The sequence below is a fragment of the Natator depressus genome, chromosome 9 (genome assembly GCF_965152275.1).
Source record: "Natator depressus isolate rNatDep1 chromosome 9, rNatDep2.hap1, whole genome shotgun sequence".
In the NCBI taxonomy this organism is placed as follows: Eukaryota; Metazoa; Chordata; order Testudines; family Cheloniidae; genus Natator; species Natator depressus.
In genome coordinates, this window is record NC_134242.1 from 69,093,750 (window position 1) to 69,114,417 (window position 20,668).

Genomic DNA, 20,668 nt, shown 5'->3' on the forward strand with positions numbered 1-20,668 from the left:
TGAGCTGCTGTGAAAGGTTGGGAAGGTGCAGACACAATGAGCAAAATCATTTTAGGTTTAACAATATCCAGGGGACAGGAAGTCTCACCTACCCTTTTTAGGCGTGTGGTGAATGGATGGTAATATTGACTGTAGAGAAGATGCCTTCAGAACAATCACACATACACACTGTTTCTTTACTCTAGCTCAGTGGTTCCCAACCTTGTTCCGCCGCTTGTTCAGGGAAAGCCCCTGGCAGGACGGCCGGTTTGTTTACCTGCCGCTTCCGCAGGTTCGGCCAATCGCGGCTCCCAGTGGCCGCAATTCGCTGCTCCAGGCCAATGGGAGCTGCTGGAAGCGGCATGGGCCAAGGGACATACTGGCCACCACTTCCAGCAGCTCCCATTGGCCTGGAGCAGCGAACTGCGGCCAGTGGGAGCCATGATCGGCCGAACCTGTGGATGTGGCAGGTAAACAAACCACTGCTCTAGCTGAGAAAGAAAGAGTTAGTGAAGTCAACAGATCTATGCCAACTTACACCAGCTGAGGATCAGACTCAGAGACTTGTTAAAATTTAGAAACAAGAAAATAAGAAGTTCTGTCTCCTCGGGTGGTACAGTTACTCATCAAAGCCCAACACCTGAGCACTGCACTAGATGAACTTTCTCAGATTCTTTTTGTCTGAATAATCTGAGGTACAACAGTTTTATTCATAAAGATCTTTTAGGTGAAGCCTGCAGACCAGTTGGGCTAACCCAAACACCAGTCTTTTCATTCTGGCCTTGAGGTTTGCCTTTGTTCAGCTCCTGGGTTAGAGAAACTACTGCTAACTTACCCTTTGCAGAAATATCAGTAAGGTTAATAGTTCTGGCAGGGCTATAAACAGATTCTTCAGTGTTGGCACAAGTGTGCACTCATTCTACAGTAGGCTAGCTACATCTCAGGTGGAGGAAGCTCTCAGTACAACATCTTCTTCTCCAAAGATGTAGCGCCACAAAATTGAAGGTTGACTCCTTCCACAGTTCCCCCAGCTCTTCAGTTTGTTTTCAGCACTTTGCCTCATGAGCACTCTTTCCCTGAGAGGCTTTAGTTTCTTTGCCCCCAGAGGCCTCAATGCTCTGCCTTGGTTCTGTCTGTTTTATCTCCTCCTTCCATTTTTTCCCTTGTCACTTGAGCTTTTCGACCCCTAAAAAATGTTGAATGGAGGTGTGGACCCCTTTGGAAATCTTAAACATAGTCTGTGGACCCCCAGGGATCAGCGCACCACAGGTTGAAAACCACTGTTCTATGGTAACGACAACCTTTCACGGACCATAGGGGGTGCACTCACTATGTGTAAGGCAGTGGTGGGCAACATGCAGCCCATGGGCCGCATGTGGCCCATCAGGGTAATCCACTGGAGGGCCACGAGACAGTTTGTTTACATTGACCGTCCGCAGGCACGGCCATCCGCAGCTTCCAGTGGCCACGGTTTGCCATTCCCAGCCAATGGGAGCTGCGGGAAGTGGTAGCCAGCACATTTCTGTGACCCGCACTGCTTCCCGCAGCCCCAATTGGCCGGGAACGGCAAACCGCAGCCATTGGGAGCTGCGGGCAGCCGTGCCTGCAGATGGTCAATGTAAACAAACTGTCTCGTGACCCGCCAGTGGATTACCCTGACGGGCCACATGCGGCTCATGGGCTGCATGTTGCCCACCACTGCCTTACACATAGTGAGTGCACCCCCTATGGTCTGTGGACCACAGGTTGAAAACAGCTGCTCAAAAACTACCAGTGTTCAGGATTCTCACTCGCCCACTCATCCATTTCTCTGTACACCATTTCAATTCAATCAATCAACTTTTCTTGAATCAGTGTGAAATTGCAAGCTGATAATTTTATGGTGAAAAACAACATGACCTTTGGAGATGGTTTTACTACATAAAAAAAAGCTTGTCACCCCACTTCAGCAAACTATTAAAAACCTAATGTGTCAGACATTCTCAGCAGTAAGGCAAACACCTTTCAAATGAACACAGAAAATATTTTGTTTTCATTAAGTAAACTAAGCACAAGCTTTATAAACTTGTACCAAACAGAGACATTAATTCAAAATAGTGAGCTAGATTACATATAACAGGCCAGATCCTCAGATGGTATAAAGAGGTATAGTGACACTGAACTCAATGGACATATGCTAACTTACATCAGCTGAGCATCATGGCCTAATAAGCAAAATCTTACCTGTCCTGCAAAACATCATTGCATGATGTAAATATATTCAGTTCTCTTAACACTTCATTTCATCTTGGAAGAAATCAAGAATTTTAAAGTAAGATTTCTTTCAAAGTTTTAACAGCTCTTCAAAAGACTGTGGCAGCTTTTTCTCCTTTGAGTAAACTATTGTTAGACCTTTTATCATGAAGTGACAGCAATCTGCACTTTAAAATGAAAGACAGAATTACAACAGAGCCCCACCAAAGGCTGCCCAACTTTTAAATCTTACTTTTCCGTAGGCATCTGTGTAAGACAGTGGTTCTCAACTGTGGTCCACCGCTTGTTCAGGGAAAGCCCCTGGCGCACCGGGACGGTTTGTTTACCTGTCGCGTCCTCAGGTTTGGCTGATCGCGGCTCCCACTGGCCATGGTTCGCCGCACTAGGCCAATGGGGGCTGCGGGAAGCGGCGCGGGCCAAGGGATGTGCTGGCCGCCCTTCTCGCAGCCCCCATTAGCCTGGAGCGGCGAACTGCGGCCAGTGGGAGCCGCGATTGGCGAAACCTGCAGATGCGGCAAGTAAACAAACCGACCCGGCATGCCGGGGGCTTTCCCTGAACAAGCGGTGGACCACAGTTAAGAACCACTGGTGTAAGAGAAAGGGAACAAGCCAACAAACAACATTTATATTAGAGATTCATCATATTCTCCAAGCAGTAGGGTCTTTAGTTAATGAGGACATGCAGCTATTTACAAGCTGTTGGCTTTGGCAACCAAACTATCTGTGAATTTTCTGGCTTTCTTCTTAAAAACTCGCAAACCCTTGCCACAGTAAGTAGTCTCAATGTTTGGAGCTACTTTTGGTGCCTACTGAATGGTTAACAAGAAATGTTTTTGTTTTTTGTTTTGCCAGATCTGAGGAAAAGCAGAGGTTGTATGAGATAGATGCACAGAAAAGGACAGCAGCAGGAAATGACCATTAGTAAGGGTTGACTCAGCAACCAAGGAAAATCAGAGTCTGGAAATTAATCCATATAAAGACTGATATTTTTAAATACCTGAACCTGAACAACTAAAGGACTGATGATGTTCAAGAGATACAGAAAGACACTGATACTGTATAATGACACAAGAACCTTTTATTCCACATAGAGGTGCACAATTCTGGAGTTCTCTTTTTCTGCTTACTTGGTAACATTCTAGATCACAAAAGGATTCTAAATTAATGGATATATTCCTTTACATTTTTTGATACTCCAATCACAAGTGAGAGTGAGTTTGATGGCCTTATTCTAGTCTTCATTTATGCACATCACTATACTACCCTACAGTTGCCAGGATAGGCAGTCTTCTCAAGAGAAGCCCAGCATTGGAATTATCAGGGGTTCTACAGGTCAGAATTGAGATTTATTGGCCATACTGTGTGAAGAAGCTTGTAAGCCTGTACTAAGCCTTCAGGCACAATGCCTGACTCAAGCCAAGGATAGAGCTGTATCACTTTCAATACCATTAAATGTGCATGCACAGGTGCACATATACACGCTTTAATTTAAACAACAACAAAATGCACCAAACATCATAACATCAGCTGCAAGAAATCTTCAAAAAACATTAAAAAAAACAATGTAAATACCAATACCATAATAACTTTTCTAAATCCTTAGGACAAGGCAGTACTTTCATTTTGAGGCCAAAAATATTTCCAAAAGACCCAATTCACAGACATCTATTGAACCGGTAACATCATACAGTGAACTGCACTGTCAGCTGACACACTATTCTTAATGATGAGGCACTCTGAATAAAGCAGTCTGTTGTTCATATTCTTCACAAGGGGTGTGGCCTCTTGGAAAGCTGAATGAATGCGAAACTACTGTTGCTATGTTTAAACCCAGATGCAGTTGAACACAGTTCACATTTTGTTGTTGTCAAAGCTAACAGTATATTTGCACTCCATTAAATAGCTACACCAGCAAAACATAGCTAATGCCAATATTCACCGGGAGCTACAAACAAATAGACTTTTCCATGGCAAATTCTAAGTATTTGTTGCAGGAGACTGAAAAAACAAAACAAAACAAAAAAAAAAACGCTTACTGGGTTCTTAGAAGACTAGATTTATTTTAGAAAAGCTTGAAGCAAGACACTTTTGATGGCATGTTAATTCAGAGACAATACATTTACTAGCATCTTATCTCGCAACAGTGCATTGCAAGCCTCTTTCTTTATGGAGCCTCCAACATTTTGGCCAGAAAAATAAGGATTAAACAAACAGCTTCATCACAAAGTCCACTAATTATGAGTTTTGACTAGCATGCTGTTGGTTCATTCAAGCCTGAGTGACTAATCAGCTGTCTGAAGTGCTCTGTGGAAAAACAAAATTTTTAGCAGTCCTTTCTTGTCACTTTTTGATTTACCAAAAAGATTAATTCACAAGGGATTGAGCTGTTTTCTCAGAATTTATTTATTTCACTCACAGAGCTTTTATTAATGCATTTTTATTTGATTTTAAATTCATTAATTCATTTAATTTACAAAATCTGATTTTCAGCGTAAGTTCTTCCATATTGATCAACTTTGCAGAAAGGATTCCCTTCCCCCTCCCCCCATTGCTTTTCGTGGTCTAGGAAATACTATTTTCAGCCTCCTGTAGCTCAAATTCAAATCAACGCTCTCTTCCCAGTACAAACAGTCCACGAAGAAATAGAGAGCCTAAATCTCTTCTTACAAAAAGACTGTTACTTTTAACCTTACTTTATATTTCATTACAGAATGCCACATTATAGATCATAAAGGAAAGCCTTGGTTTCCTTGGTTCATAGCAAGACCTGCAAGGCTTTTTTGAGGATAATTTGCATTTGTTTTCTCTTTTAATGGTTACCCCCAGCAGAATATTTTTTTACCTTTAAGTCGGTTGAATCTCTCAAGAGATTAATTAAAAAACCTGAATAAGGTTTGCTACTCTGACAACAAATTATTCTGGTAATACTTTCTAATAATGAAGATATTCCAAGGGAAATTGAAATGTGTGATTTCCCTGTGGTTTAAACAGCTCAACCTATGCACATGTTACCTACAGTAGCAAATGTAGGGCTGTTAAAAAAAAAAGCTACCTTAGCTACAATGAGTGCTTCCATGTCCCATTCCTTACCACCAGTCATGTGAAATGGCTTTTGCTGAGACCTGTTAAGACTGGCTCATCAGGGCTATTCTCTTTTAAGATTTGTCTTATAAAATAACCATCTGAGAGAGCACAATGCGGGGAGTAATTGGGAAATGTTCCCAGCTGATGGCAAAAATAAAAAAACCCTCACTGACATAGGTAATAGGAATCCAGTGCACCCCCTTCTCCGTCCAGTGAGAAAAGCCACAGAAGTGATTCACTGAAGGAGGAGACTAACTATATTGACATTATCCTCCACTCCTCTAGGAATTGCCCACCTCCATGCAAGACTGAGCTCTATGTCTGGAATAAGCATCAACAAGAACAATGTGAATGTGCAGAGCATTCCAGGTGCAGTCTTACAACGCAGTATAAAGTAGTTTTTTAGGCTGGAATTTTCAAGAGAGTTAGGCATCCAAGTCCCATAGAAATTAAATTTCCTTTGAAACTGGAAAGGAAAGGGGGTCCAGTGATTAGGATTTCATCCTGGAATTTGAGGAAATGCTCATTCAGTTAATCTGTCACTGACTTCAACTCCATCAGGCTCCTTTGAAAATCACTGCCATAAACCTTTCTTGGGGGACTTGATGGGGTCCCAAAGAAGTGCTGAGTCTGTCATTGCCCAGTAATCCAATTCAGTGAGTAAGGAACAAGGAACAAAATGCAGAACTCTGAGATCTTGTTGAAATACTTTTGTAATGTTACTGTATATTTAGAGGGAAAGAGCTGTTATTTACTCCTAGAAAGCAGAAACACAAAGATACAGTCTGAACTTGTTGATCAGCAAATACTGACTACATACAGGAGCCTGCTGAGATGCTAAGCAAAGATGTCCCAAAATGGCAACACAGCCGAGTTTGTTGTGTTGATCCCCCTCTGCCAAGTGAAAATATTGCTAAAGCCAAAGTTAGAGAATCAAAGGACAAACTAAAATAAACCCATGATGAGAGTTATTTTCAATCTGAAATATACCTATGACCATTTAGTGTGTGCAGCATTGTGGGCCACCAAGCATTACAGGACCGTTACCAATAGCATCATTTCCTAAAAAGTACATGGAAAATAGAAGAAAATAGCCATGGGGAGGAGACAGTCTCTATATTCCCAATTACCAGTCAACAAGTTGATCCTATTTCAGACATGGCCACAACAGTCTCCTCCTGCCAGTGACCAATTCATGTAGGAGCGCCCTAATTTTTTCTCATGAGCCCAGGCAACAGAAATTAATCTGAGCTCTATTCTCTGGTCTTGGAAGAGAATCCCCTGTAATAGGTTCAATTTTTTAAAAAATCCAAAAACTATGATTTTTTAAAAATCAAAACAATCAGATTTCTTAAATTTAAATGAAATATATTTTTATTTTTAAAAACAAACCTATTTAAGATCAAATTTGAAATTATAACAACCTATGTTAAAGGCTAAACTTACTGTAATCCATTAAAATCATTTAAATTAAATTAAATATAATAATATTAAGCAGTACTTTTGCTGCCTACGTTTTAAAGAAAGTCAAACCACTGAACCAGTCGATCTTACTGACTGAGCACCTGGAACCAGAGTTTGCTGAAATACTAAACCAGCTTTTCACAACAGTAGCTTCATCTGCTGCTGCAGAGAGAGGACTTTCTTCATTTGAGTTTATTCAACTAGCTTAGTTCAATGATTAGTTCATTCATTAAGAGTTAAGAAACCAACTGGGAATTGAAAGAGCAGGAAAGCTTGTTTTTTCCCCTCTTCTAATCTATGAATAAAAACTAGATGTAAAAGCATTATTGTCATTTACGGTTTGGTCAAAATTTGGCTTAAGATAATTGGCTGTAAATCAGTTCCAATGGTAGCTGAGTGTCTAAATCACTTTTGCGCCTTTGACAATTCCAGTCATTATGTGTATGCTAAAGAAGCCTGGTTCTAGTACCAAACCATTAGGTACTTCATTTACAACTTCCTCATTATGTGATGTGATACCTTTCTATTTTCTTTCCCTAAATCCATTTTTTTATCCACAGCATTGCAATGTTATCTGTACAATATTTTTCCAGTCACTGAGTTTTCAGTGTAATACTGTGTCATATGCCTTGCTTAAATCAAGATACATTTATTCCTTCCATTTTTATAATGTACCTGTCAATCAACCTCTAGGCACCCTTATTTGTAATAAATAGCAATAAAAACATCAACCCAAAACATCAGCAAAGCAGTATCAACTAATACAAACAAAATTACACCCCAGTCATAAATAACCCAGCCCCTCAAACAATTCCATCAGTAAAAGCCTGCTTAAGCAGATATGTTTTGAAGCCCTCAAGTCAAATAATTTGGGATCTATAGGACCAAACCAGAAGAGCGAGTCTCAAGCTCTCCATTAAGAAATCCTGCCACTGTATGCATCCGATGAAGTGAGCTGTAGCTCACGAAAGCGTATGCTCAAATAAATGTGTTAGTCTCTAAGGTGCCACAAGTACTCCTTTTCTTTTTGTCTGAAAAAGGTAAGGCTTCAGCACTAATTGGTCTAAGATGTAGGTTTAAAAAAAAAAAGGTGACAGTAGTCTCTCTTATAAACAAACCAAAAGGGGCTTTACAGATTAAAACCCAACACTTTGAATCAAGGGTGCTAGAACAATTTTTATAGTGAAGGTACTGAGAGCTATTGAACCAAACTGTAAACGCTGTATACAATGAAAACCACTTAAGCCACAACCCCACATTGCTAGTTCCAGCACCTATTCTTTGAATTGCACCAGAACTGAATTGGAAGCCAGTGAAGTATACAGATTATTGTGTTTACTGTAAGCAAGCTAAAAGCCATGTTTTGCATTATCTGAAATTTTGAAGTGGTTTTCCAAGATTACTCCAAATAAGGTGCACTCAGGCAAGAACAGATAACTGTGTTGAGATCCAGAACCAAAAACAAAATTCAAAACTTTTTTTGCCAAATGTGGTTAAAAAGATGAACCCCTGTGTGTTGAACTTGAGCAAAAGGCAGGCAATCCTCCCACAAGCCAGGCTGAAGACTGGGAGTTATTCTGGGCCTGGATGGCAGATTTCTACATATTCAGCGAAGCACCATGAACATTTTGGAGCACTACAAAATAAAAAACAACAACAAATGGAGAAATCTCTTCCATCACTTCCTCTCATTTATTCTGTCAGCCCACCAACATTATCTGCATCTTATGCAGTGTGAAGTTCAACCAGATAGCTAGCTTTCATTCAAGGCCCAATCTTGACAATTGACCACCTCCTCTAGATCCAATGAAAAGGAGATATACAGATGACAAATCTAATAGAAACAGCATAAGAAACTGATCCTCTTCCATTGTCCCCAAGGGAACTGATTGACAATAACAGGTGCAATCTGCAAAGCAAATCTGACAACTCCAGCTATTGCTATAATTGTCTCGTCAGAACGTTTTCAAGCCAGTAAAATGTAAAACACAGTGATGATTGGTTTCTAGGACACATACCCCACAAGAGTCTCTTTAAGAGACACTACCACTAACAGTATTTTTCCCAGAATGAACCTATCATTAGAACTGGTCAGGAATCTTCCAACAAAACAGTTGTTTTGTGGGGAAATGTCAGTTCATCAAAATTGAAGATTTGTATGGCAAAGTGCTGGTGTCACGGGATCTGCTCTACTCACTGCTCAGTGGCACCTCCTCATGGCACATCTGGAGAATTACCTCACCACCTGGTGTGACACTCCTACAGTTATTCAGCCTGTCCTCTCACTCTGGGGCCTGTCATGCTCCCGCAGCTGAAGCGTTTTCCTCTTCATAGCTTAGCCCTCCACCCAAGTCACATTAAAGTTCTCCACCCTTCCAGGCTGCTTCCAGCAGTCCCCAAATGGCCTGTCTCTAGCATCCCATTCCTGCACTGGTTTGTAGGAGAACCTGGGCCTGCCTTCTACACCGGGTTCTAACCCAGGGACACTCAATCCAGCAGCTCTGGGCTTTTCTCTCCCAGCCCTTACTGTTCTATCCTACTCTTATTACAACCCTCACCCTTTGTATCAGGGAGTGTGACCCAGTTCACTTTGCTGATCCAATGAATATTTAATAATTTATACCAAGTGAAACAGCTCCAACAGACGAGACAGAGAGACCCACTTCAGAACAGTTAATCATTGATGGTTACAGCACCCATCTGAGATTGACCATCCACAGACACGGCCACCTGCAGCTCCCAGTGGCCACGGTTCGCCGTTCCCGGACAATGGGAGCTGCAGGAAGCAGCGCAGGCCGCAAGGATATGCTAGCCGCCGCTTCCCACAGCTCCCATTCGCCAGGAATGGTGAACCATGGCCACTGGAAGCTGCGGGTCGCCATGCCTGCGGATGGTCAATGTAAACAAACTGTCTCGCAGTCTGCCAGTGGATTACCCTGACGGGCCGCAGGTTGCCCACCACTGATATAGATAATATTTAAGGAATAATGTATTTATACTGAATGTATGCTTCATGGACTTGGAGTAGAACTTAGTCACCAGAGGTAATGGTGATGATCCATTCAAGCAAAAGAGAATTGTCACCCCTCGCTCGTCAGCCAGCAAGGTTCTGTTGTCTACCCTGGCCCATCCCAGAACAGCCAACGGAAAACCATTACGCACAATTGTTAACAACTGAAAGCACTTGGAGGTGAAAGGATCATAATAGCAGGCAGGAGATTCCTCTGGCTACAAAAAAAGACAAAAGACTGTTTCACTTTAACAGAGTGTAAGAAAAGGCCGTTAGTATCCATTCACTGAGGAAAGCCCTTCAGGAGTGGGGGGGCTCTCATGAACTTTTGGATCCTGGTTCACGTAAGAACAACCAGCTCTGCAATAGACTGATTTTTTTGGGGGTGGGGGTGGGGGACGACGGCACCCTACTGTATTAGAAAGGAAAGGTAACTATTGGTAAGTGTAGACCCAGGTTCGCATTTTATGATTTTGTTTTGTAACAAGTTGTTTCCAATCACTTTCAGGTAAATCTTTATTTTTTCTTACATTAAAAACAAAAGTAGGTTTACATAAGTGCTCACAAGTGCTGCATGGTTTACAGAAGTGGTGGTTTAAGATAAAACTGGGTTACATGGCACTTCTGGGTGCAAAGGATCTGATATTTCTGTGAGCAGCCACTGTTAGGGACTGGCAATCCCAGAGGAATGATTCAAAAGGACTAGGGGATCAGGGTGCACTTATTATTAAACTGCAAGGCAAAGATAGGGCTGGCATAGCCCAAAGGAGAGTGCTTGAATGGCTGAAAGGTTGGTGATATTAGGGAACTGACACACAGCTACCACAGGACAGACTGCTTCCTGCTGGAGGCAGGGGGTAACATGGTGACTGACAGTTTCAGGTGCCCCAAGAACCATCACAGTGCCCTAATCACTGGCCTATTGGATATTCTGGGGGGGATGTGTCTTATTTTTCATAACCCCCAACATTCAGAAGGTCTCCATTTCATCCCATTGTAGAACAGGAAAGTTTTTGAAATCTCAAAAATTTGCCTAGGACAGGAACACTGTTTTCTGCCCAGCTCTACCTGTCACCTCCCTGATGGATTTTACAAGCCAAGAATAACACAGGACCAATTCACAGCTCCCAGCATAAAGTCTCCCCAGGGTTTCCAGAACTCCGGTGAGCAAAACTGACTGAAGCCAAGGCAGAGAGGACTCTGCATGTGTCCCTCCCAGAAACAGCTACCACAATACTGTCTGAATTGCAGCTACCTTTATTAAAAAAAATGTGATCAGGTTAGTATACCAAAACTGTGGCCCACAAACCGACATCACCTGCAACACAATGCTTGTACCTCCTCTCATGGCCCACAAAACTATTATTTCATAATGTTTTCAAATATCTTACTTCAGACAGACATCAGACCAACAAATAAGTAGTTAAGAAAGTCAACTATTTGTAAAGTTTAGAAATGTGTTAGCCTACTACAACACTTTATTAACCTACCAACAAGATACCTACTTAGAGACCTTCTTTGATTTACAAGATTACCAAAAATTACTTCTGGCCAGTTCCTTCAGGATCACAGAATGGAACTATCTAGTCCTGAAGATTTGTGGATGGTGGGTCAGATTCACCTTTGGTGTAACAGCACACATGTAATTCCATGGATCACTGAAATTTGAAGAGTTAAACCAGGGATGATTTGGGACCATCAAGTTTAGCTAAATTCATTTTATTTTAGTGCATTTCTACTTTCTTTTTTTCTCCTGAGCTCCATTTCCATAGTGTCTCTATTTCTGTTTCCTGCCCATTAGAAAGTGAGAGATGGTTTTATTAGGAGTTCTGACATTCTGAAATTCTCTTTCATCATTTTTAACTCCACTGTCCTTAGAGGTTCTACTATATCCTTTTTCTTTCTTTTCCCTCAGACATATTTTAATATATATTTACAAAAATATGAAAATCATATTACCCCAATGACAAACATTCAAATTAAATGGCAGTTAGAAGAGAAGATATTTTGATTCAATTCTCCTTTTAATCATGGAAGATTCCAAAGTTGCTCAAAAAATGGCGTCTGCTGTTTCTGCTTTATACCATCATCAACTAATGCCTCATACAGTTTGTTCAGCAAGGTGATGACTTTTGCCTTAGCAATGGCTAAATCAACACATGGATCCAATACTGTGAAGTGACAGCATTTTCAGAACTTAGTTAATCCTGAAATAGCCATATTGCACCACCTGCCAACCTCATCTAAATCACTTACTTTAAACCCTTTTCAAATGATTTCTTTCAAGTTTTTTTTAAGTTTATAATACAATAAAACCTGAAAGTATTGTACCTGCCAAAATGAATTACATATGAGGAACTGAGACTATAAACATTATTTGTAGGCTGACTTTATACTACTTTTTGATTGAGCTATTTAAAATATATACATTTCCGTACTGTTTAGTACATTTAAGTACATCGCCCATTAAGGGGACTCTGACAGAATGTACCAGGCCTTCTCTGCCCCCTGCTGGAGGCATCAGCAGCTTGACACCCCATCCCAAGGAACAGTGTCACCTGGGAAAAAGGAGCAGTGAGTTTTTTAGACCTCCAAGCACTCTCTAGAAACGCCGCTCAGGCTCTAGCACCAGCAAATCCAACAAGACGTAGTCCTCCAGAAGGGCTGGGAAGAGGCAGTAGCCAATCAGGATCCACCAGGCAAGATCAGGCTTTTCTGCTCCTTCTAATGGGGAGTGCTGGTTGGTGCTGGGGCTGCAGAGGAGTTCACAGGTTTAACCCTGAGCACCCAGGTCCAGGCCTAACAACCTGACAGCACCGTCAGTCACACACTACAACAAACGGTTTGTTTTTGCTGTGCAGTTTAAAAGCCCAGGTGGCCAAATTTTTACTTGACTTTCAACTTAGTTGTTAGTGGACAAGCAAGGGGCTTGTGGCATGAGACCCGTGCTCCTGAGGAACTCCAGCAAGGGCCGCTGGTATGTGATGCTGCTTTGCATGAACTCCTTAACATTCTCCATTGCAGAGTATGTTAGCAAAGGGCCCAATTCAACTCCCATTAGGGTTCCCACCTTTAAGATGCTGAACAACCGGTTACTGCCCCCACCCCATCACCATGCCCATGACCCTTCTTCCCTTCTCAGGTGCTCCTCCCAGCAGTACTGTGAACCCCCTCATCCCACACAGGCAGCAGTACTGGTGGGGAATTGGGGGCAGCTCAAGACCTCTGTGCCCCTTATTTTCCCCACCCCTCACCACACTCCAGGTCCTTGTCTAGCTCCAGGCCCTTGTCAAAGCCACAAGCAGCTGATGGGGAAGGCTGCCCTACAACAACAAACTCACCCGCCCCCTTCCTCCTACCTTGGCGGTCACTAAAGTTCCGCAAACCCTGGAGCATGCAAGGAAGGGAGTCCCAGCTTTAAAGGGCCAGGCCCATGGGAAATGTCTGCTAAGCATTTCTCCCCTCTCTCCCCCTTAATCCTGAGCATGGGAGAGCAGGGAGAAGGCAAAAAATTCCTGGGGTGCCCTTACCCTTACCGGTAACTGGCAAGGCAGCACAAAAGCCAGCCAGATGCCATCCCTAACCACCACTGAAATTAATGGGAGGATTTTTTTCCACTGATGTTAGCAGCAGCTGGAGCTGGCTTCAAATTGGCAAGATTACAAATATATGTAACAAGCAGCCATTGGGCAAACGGGTAGTAAAATAGTGGGCTATAACATTCTCATGTAGCAATAATACCTTGGTTATATGGCATAATACCAAAGACAGTCATTCCACAAAGCATCACTGAAATACTTAATCAGCAACCAAACCCTGTTCATCTTATTCCCAGAAACCTCCCGTTGTCCTTAAGGTTTGGACCTTAATGTAAACACAGTAAGATTGCCATAAGGCAATGCTTTCACTGATGTCTTAGCTTCCAACAAAATGAATACTACTATACCATCAATAGGTGAAAATGCTCTGCTTCTCGAGATAGAATTCGTGCTTTAAAGAGGGCCAAGAATTTCTTCAACTCTGACCTGGAGGTGCCACTTGGCGTTACTTATGGGCATATTTTGCTGTGGATTACTGCATAACTCACATTGATATTAATGGCAGTTATATGCATAAAGAATGGAGTCTCAGTCCCCCTGCTGTGCTAAATAATGGGCAAAATCCAGTCAAACAGAAAAGGAGTCTCAAATATCATATTATTTATACACATACATGTGAGCAAGGGTGTGGAAATTTCAAGAGTTTCCAAGGACTAAGAGTCAGTAATGCAAGTATATGTGGTGATGTGACAGGTGCAATACAGCCCCTTTGCACTCTGGGAATACAAAGTTGACATAAACTCCCTAGATTCACTCCAGGAGGATGCCCTGATCTAAAGGCATTTCCTGGAAAATGCAGAGCTGCCATTATAGTTCTAAGCTGAACCCCCTCACAGCCCATCATCTAGGGTTGTGTGTCAGCCTGCAAACGGAGTGCCTCTGCTCTTTGGTTCTTTTCAGCTGCCACAAAGTCCCTTCAGGTCAGGGGCACAGACGTGCAGTTCAGAGCAGCCCCGAGGATGCTCTTAGCTATGCTGGGGGCTGAAACGTCCACTGGATGGACCCAGAATACAGGGAGTTCAAAGATGGCTTAAAACTACCTTTTCTTCTGCGGGGTCCTGCATCAAGTGGTGCTCAGCCATGCCCAGGAATCACAGTTTATAGGCTGTCATCACCCTCCATACCACCCCCATATACCAGTTGATGGGACCAGTGCTCAAGCTTGTCTGTGTGGGTGACTCAGACAACCTGAGATATGCGATAAGAAGCAATGTACTTGATTAAATATTCCACATCAGTAAAAGTATCAGACCCTATACACACACATTGCATATATGCATCACTTATCACATATGCTGTATGAGACAAATATGTGTTGATGTGGGGGCATAAGACGAGGAGTTCTAGACCCAGCCCTCTGAGGTTTTCAAGAACAGGTCAGGCAAACATCTGTCAGGGATGGTCTAGGTTTAGTTAATCCTGCGTCAGCACAGAGGGATGGACTAAACAACCTCTCAGCCTATGTGCCTATGAAAGCCACAGTGCAAGTGCACACCCTGCAGACCAGCTCTGCAAAGACATGGACATCAGTAGGCCTAAATACAAGGCCTGTCGCATGAAGAAATTCACTTTTTCCCCCCCTCCATATAAAAAAACCCCAAAACAACAATAACAAACCATCACACACAGATATAAATAAATAAATAATCCAGCCTCTAAGTAAGAACATAAGAATGAAATAACTGAGTTTTCTATCTATTCTCTAATTAGACCTACACTTCTTTTGTATCTGCCGTTAGGTACATATTCATTAAAAAAAAATGACTGAGAGTAGACTCTTTTTCATCTGGCTGGACAGGAGTGCAGGTCTTTTTCCCGTCCTCAGCTCAACCTACAACCTTTATGAATGGTGATAGGCTGTCTAATGGAAAAGTGCCACTGCGTGTCTGCATCATTTCTCGGTTTGGTCCTTGTGTGGTTCCACCTCTTTGTAGTGAAACAGACCAATCCAAATATTCCATTGAAACAGTAGCGTCATTAGCTTGTTATCTGTCTACACCTTCTGAAACCTTCTTCGGTCACTTTTATAAATGCAGTTTTGTAGAGTCCCTTGTTGTGTAAAACAAGGGCTAAGTTTTGATAAAAAGTTCTCATGCTCAGTGCAAATTTCAACACTTATGGTAGCTGCATGCACACGAAGAGATACAATCTTCCTCAGAGATCAACCAAATTCCATTAGCAAGCAGAGGCATCAATCCTTCTTTTTCAGTCAATTAATTATGAGGCTGATAGTTGTTGCAGAAGAATTTCTGAACCTCCACAACATGCTTGAAGACTATGTTGTATATTCCTTCTTTCACAGAGAGGTTTAAACAGTGCACAGAACATCCATTTGCCAGGGGTGAAACCCTTGCTCCACTGAATGGGAGTTTTGTGATTTACTTCAATGGGACAAGGATTTCACCCCAGAAAATTTAGGATGATTGCACCTGAGAAGTTCTCATCTTTTTCTCTATATTTTCATTACTGGAGACAATAGCAGACTTCTTTTTTGCCATACGGTTTATGCATTCTTGGAGACCAACTTGGACACAATAGTCTATGTTTCTCTATTCAGACTCACAATCAAAAGAATTAACCTGAAACACACTTTCCCTTTTACAGGTGACTGTAGCCATCATTTTTCATGTTGTGGATTAATTTCAATGTTGATTCCTTTATATTATGATTATTATTCCCTTTTTGCTCCTTCTAGTTCTTCATTTGCAATACCCAGTAGTGGATATGTGGGTTTAAATGAGGCATGAGGAATATATCCAGGGCAAAGTGCTTCAGTCATTTCTATAAAAAGGTAACTTTGTGTTACATTAAAGAGGACTGAAACTTTTTTAAATCAAGTTTAAATCTTTGGGTTTAGTTGTTTTTAATTGCATAATCATCACTTGCGTCATCTTTTGAGTGTAGAAGATGATGAAACTACTCCTGAATGAGGCTGACATTGAATAGGTGTTGGAAAGCTTGGAATGGGCACATAAACAATTATGGTTACATTTCAATTATGATTATGATGCTGAAAATGGGTAATTTTTTTTCAAATGTGCCTACGTGACTTTGGAGCCTAAGACTCATTTAAAGTCAGTGAGACTGAGGCTTCTAAGTGCCTAAGTCATTTTTGAAAATGGGATTTAGGAGCCTAACTCATTTATACTTTTTTGAAAATTTTACCCCATGTCTCATTTGTATGCTCAAATTTAATCAGTTTCATATTCTTCCGTTTCAGTTGACAAAGTCTAATTCAGTGGCACACTGATCTAATGGAATAGAAATTTCTTTAGATTCTTAACTATTTACAATGAGCAGGAGTCCATTCTTACCTTGCTTCTTAGATCTTGACAATATTTATATTTTACTTTAGAATGATCTAATTTTATTAATTCAGTCAATTAAATCACTTTTCTGTCACCTCTTTTAGCTTTAGCCATGTTAAGTCAGATAGATTCATATAAGGATGTTTGGTAATCCTTAAACACTAACCAGCTGTTTGCAGTATTGATCAGCAGCTTTCATATGTACAACAATTCAAATCAGAAACAAACACTGTGAAAACTGAAAAAATAAGATACAATCTAGACAGCTTTATACAGAACCATGTTCTGCTTACCTTCCAGAAGTTTTTAGATTCTAGAGAACCAAGTTCCCTAATGCAGCTTAATACTCCACAACCTCCCATCAAATGACAGGTTATTCCATCCAGCTGTGTCCCTCTCTACAGTCAAAAAGGGATGCACCCACTCCCTATCCCATCTAGGTTTCCAGACAGTTTAACAACTTTCATCTTGTTTTTATTAGGCAGAACAAGGAATCTGATGTTTTCTTACATATCTTAAAATTAGAGACTAATACTTCTAGTATAAAAAAAAATCAAAGGGCTGTTTGGCTCCAAAGTCAATGGTAATTAGACACCATGAAAATCTCTTCTCCTTAATACACAAACAACAATTCTTTGGATGTGGTTGGTGTTGTTCAGTTCTACTGCTAGCACTGAAGCCCAGAGAGTTGATTTAGGCTCATAAGGATTGTTCCTTTTGTGGGTGGTACAAGCGTTCCATGTCTATCAACCATGAGCAGTATTTTTATTATCAGTTAATAACTCATCTGACCACAAATACTGACTATGTACTTCTTGGTACACAATATATCTCTTGCTTTCTGCCCATTATGCTCACTTTTGAAGTGGACTTCTCTTTTCTGAGGTGCCTGTTGTGATAAGCATCTCTTTATTTGCCCGTTTCCACAGACTGTTGAATCCATAATGCTCTGTGAAGTTGTCCTCATACATACTTTGATTTTGCCCTGGCACAGTATGAGAGTGAATCTCACAATGTAAAGACTAGGCCAAAATCTTAGATATGAGCTTACTGTTGAGACTCAGTTTACTGTTTAGCTATGAATTAACAACCAAGCTAATTAATAGCTCACCATTCTTATCTCCTTTTTTGTTTATTTTTGTAAGGAAGTTTTACTTTGTTAAAAAATTAAGGTTTGATGTGTTTATCTGGACCTCTTCCCCCTTCCTAAGGAATTAATCCCTTTTAAAAAAGGGGCAGAGGGGAATTAGGTAAAATAATACCTGAACAACAAAAATGGTTTCATTATCATAGCCTGATTTGTTTCTTCATCACAGCTGCATGTCATCTTCCCACAATGTAAAAAAAAACAAAATGTACAAGGCTCAGATAAACAAACATCTATGTGTATGATTGTTTCTCAAGGTTATATTCTAAGGAAAGAAACTAGATTAGCATACACACTTTTTCCAAAGTCAAATGTTTATTTTTTTCTTCAGTCCTATTACATAAATAAAAAGAGCCAAATAGGGTAACAATAACTCTGATTTACCTTTATATCCCATTAGCACTCACTTATTGTTTTTTCCCTTCACAGTAGTAAAAAACACAGAATGCTATTGACTTCCACAACACTAATGTGTTTTTAAAAAGAGTCTTCTGCTAATTAAGCACATTTATATTCCAGGCTAAAAAAATGCTGAAGTGGCCAAGCACTAGAATCCAGTTATCAGGAAACCACTATCAAAATCCGAAGATAACATTTAAATCCTTCATCACTCTTACAGATTGACAAGACAGAAAGATGGAAAGAGAATGAGTTCTGCAGTATTCTTATCCACAGATTTCCTTCATGTAGAGTTATTGCTATGTTGATTTCTATTCTAGGGCATCTTCATTTAAAGCAAATTGCTAGATATATATTCCAAAAGTCACTTAAATGACTGACAAAATAAAGCAATTATTCCATTTAATGCACCATTCCTTTTGTCTCACTCCTTATATCTTCACCGTATTAGAGTGCATTTATAAACATACAGTGGAACATCTTTACAGTGAACGTGGATGTTGAAAAATTATTTACAGTGAAGTTCAATTCAAAATGCTTCAGTACATAGCAATGTGCAAATTGCAATTCATTAGTGTGAGCCACAATTTAATGGCGAAGTTGTAGAATAAGGATTCTGCTGTAATTTTCTCTCTCAAGTAACCTGGTGGTTAGGGCATCTGGTATCTACGAAAATAGGGTTTAAGTCTCTGTTCCAAATCAAGCAGCACAAGGATTTGAATCTGGGTCTCTACATCTCAAGTGAGTGTCCTAACCACTGGGCTACTAATTGTTCTGGGGTTTTCTCTCTTATTTTTGAGAGAAAAAGGCTGACCTGGGTTAGGCAACTAACTCAAGGAGAAGGGTCACAACTGAGAATCAGGATGTGAGGGAAGCACCTTCCTCTGGCCTGTCAGTATATGCCTAATACCTTTGAGGATGAGCCTAAGCCCTGCCCTTTTCTGTGCAGTTGACTCCTAACTAGTTGAGGTTCACCGCTCATCTTACTGGCTTCTGGGAATCCTGTTCCTAGGCCTTATTCTCCCCACACAATGCAGAGGAAGCCTGGACACCCAAATCAGGGTTGAGAATTCCACTAGGCAGCTGAGCATTGCAATGCCTAAGTAATTTGTGAATCCAGCCTAATCCTGCACCACTGAAGTAATGGCAGTTCTACCTTTGACTTACATGGGCACAGATATATTATTAATAATAATCATAAACATATGATATTGAAGGTGTAAATATGTGTATAAATGGAAAAATGTTATCCCTAAAGCACTACCCACTTTTTCTTCTTGGCTTTTGTTTGTCTTGGTATGGATTTCTTACCATTTCACTAGACGGCATACAGCTCACATAATTACTAATTAAATTCTTACAAAAAATAATAAAACCATATCCTTAAGGATGTAACAGATAAACACTGATATACAAACAGAATTCATCACAAGACATCTTATTTCTAGAGCAGCTTAGAGGAAGAAAATCATTCCAAAAACAACGATGTCAAATCAAAGTAATGTACAACGCAAGATGTTGTACTGGAATGAAAGTGAATCAGGCAATAATTCCGAGCACTGTGAACTAATTTTATGTCTTTTAATGACAATAGAGTTTAAATACTGTGGGCCAAAGACGATTTTCCATTAAACCACTATAAATCTGAAATATCTTCAAAGATTTCACACACCAGTGTATATGAGCAGAATTCAGCTGTCTGACAATCTAGTGTTGCAATTTCCAATGAAATTATATTCCATGTGAAGTATGTTGCAAAGTATAAATAGATGGTGGGAAAGCAATATTTTAATTTTAAAAGTTTTTCTTCTGCAAAGTTAATTTAGAGCCCACTGCTGAATGGGCCAAATCCTGCAGTTCTTACGCAAGCAAAACTACTCAACAAAGCTCTCTGTATCTCAGTAACATGCTTGACTCCCAAACCAAATGCCCCCAATTGAAGTACATTATGTATGTAATGCAAGAATTCATTAGGAGCCTATTCCAAAGTCCACTGAAGCCAATAGGAGTTAAAAATTTTCCATTGACTTTAATGGGCTTTGGATCAGATCCTAATAAAGCAAGCTGAACAAAGTACAGACGGCTTTATTTTAAGTTACCTTTAGGAAAACATTTCTTTTCCAGTACAACTGATGTACAGTAATTTGCATGATATTTACTTAACAGCAGTTAAACAAAACCTCAAATAAAAAAGACTGTCTAATAATGAGATTGTGACAGAAAACCTATTACAATATATTATTTACTGTTCAGACCTATGAAAAACTTGGCAGTGAATAGCGGAATAAGTTCCAAGCTCTTTCTATTTACATTTTCATTATTTAAATTAAGTTTTCCTGAACCTTAATGAAATCTCTACTTGGTTAATTAATGCTTCTCTGCAAACAGGTCTGTTTCATTTAAATATGAAACTGTACTGAATGGA

The 20,668-nt window shown here is 40.5% G+C and overlaps 1 protein-coding gene across 4 annotated transcripts in view; it reads right to left on the bottom strand.

Annotated features, from left to right (window-relative positions):
* PCDH11X (protocadherin 11 X-linked) overlaps positions 1-20,668 on the bottom strand; it is a 949,600-nt gene that overhangs the window by 923,972 nt on the left and 4,960 nt on the right. The window lies entirely within an intron of this gene.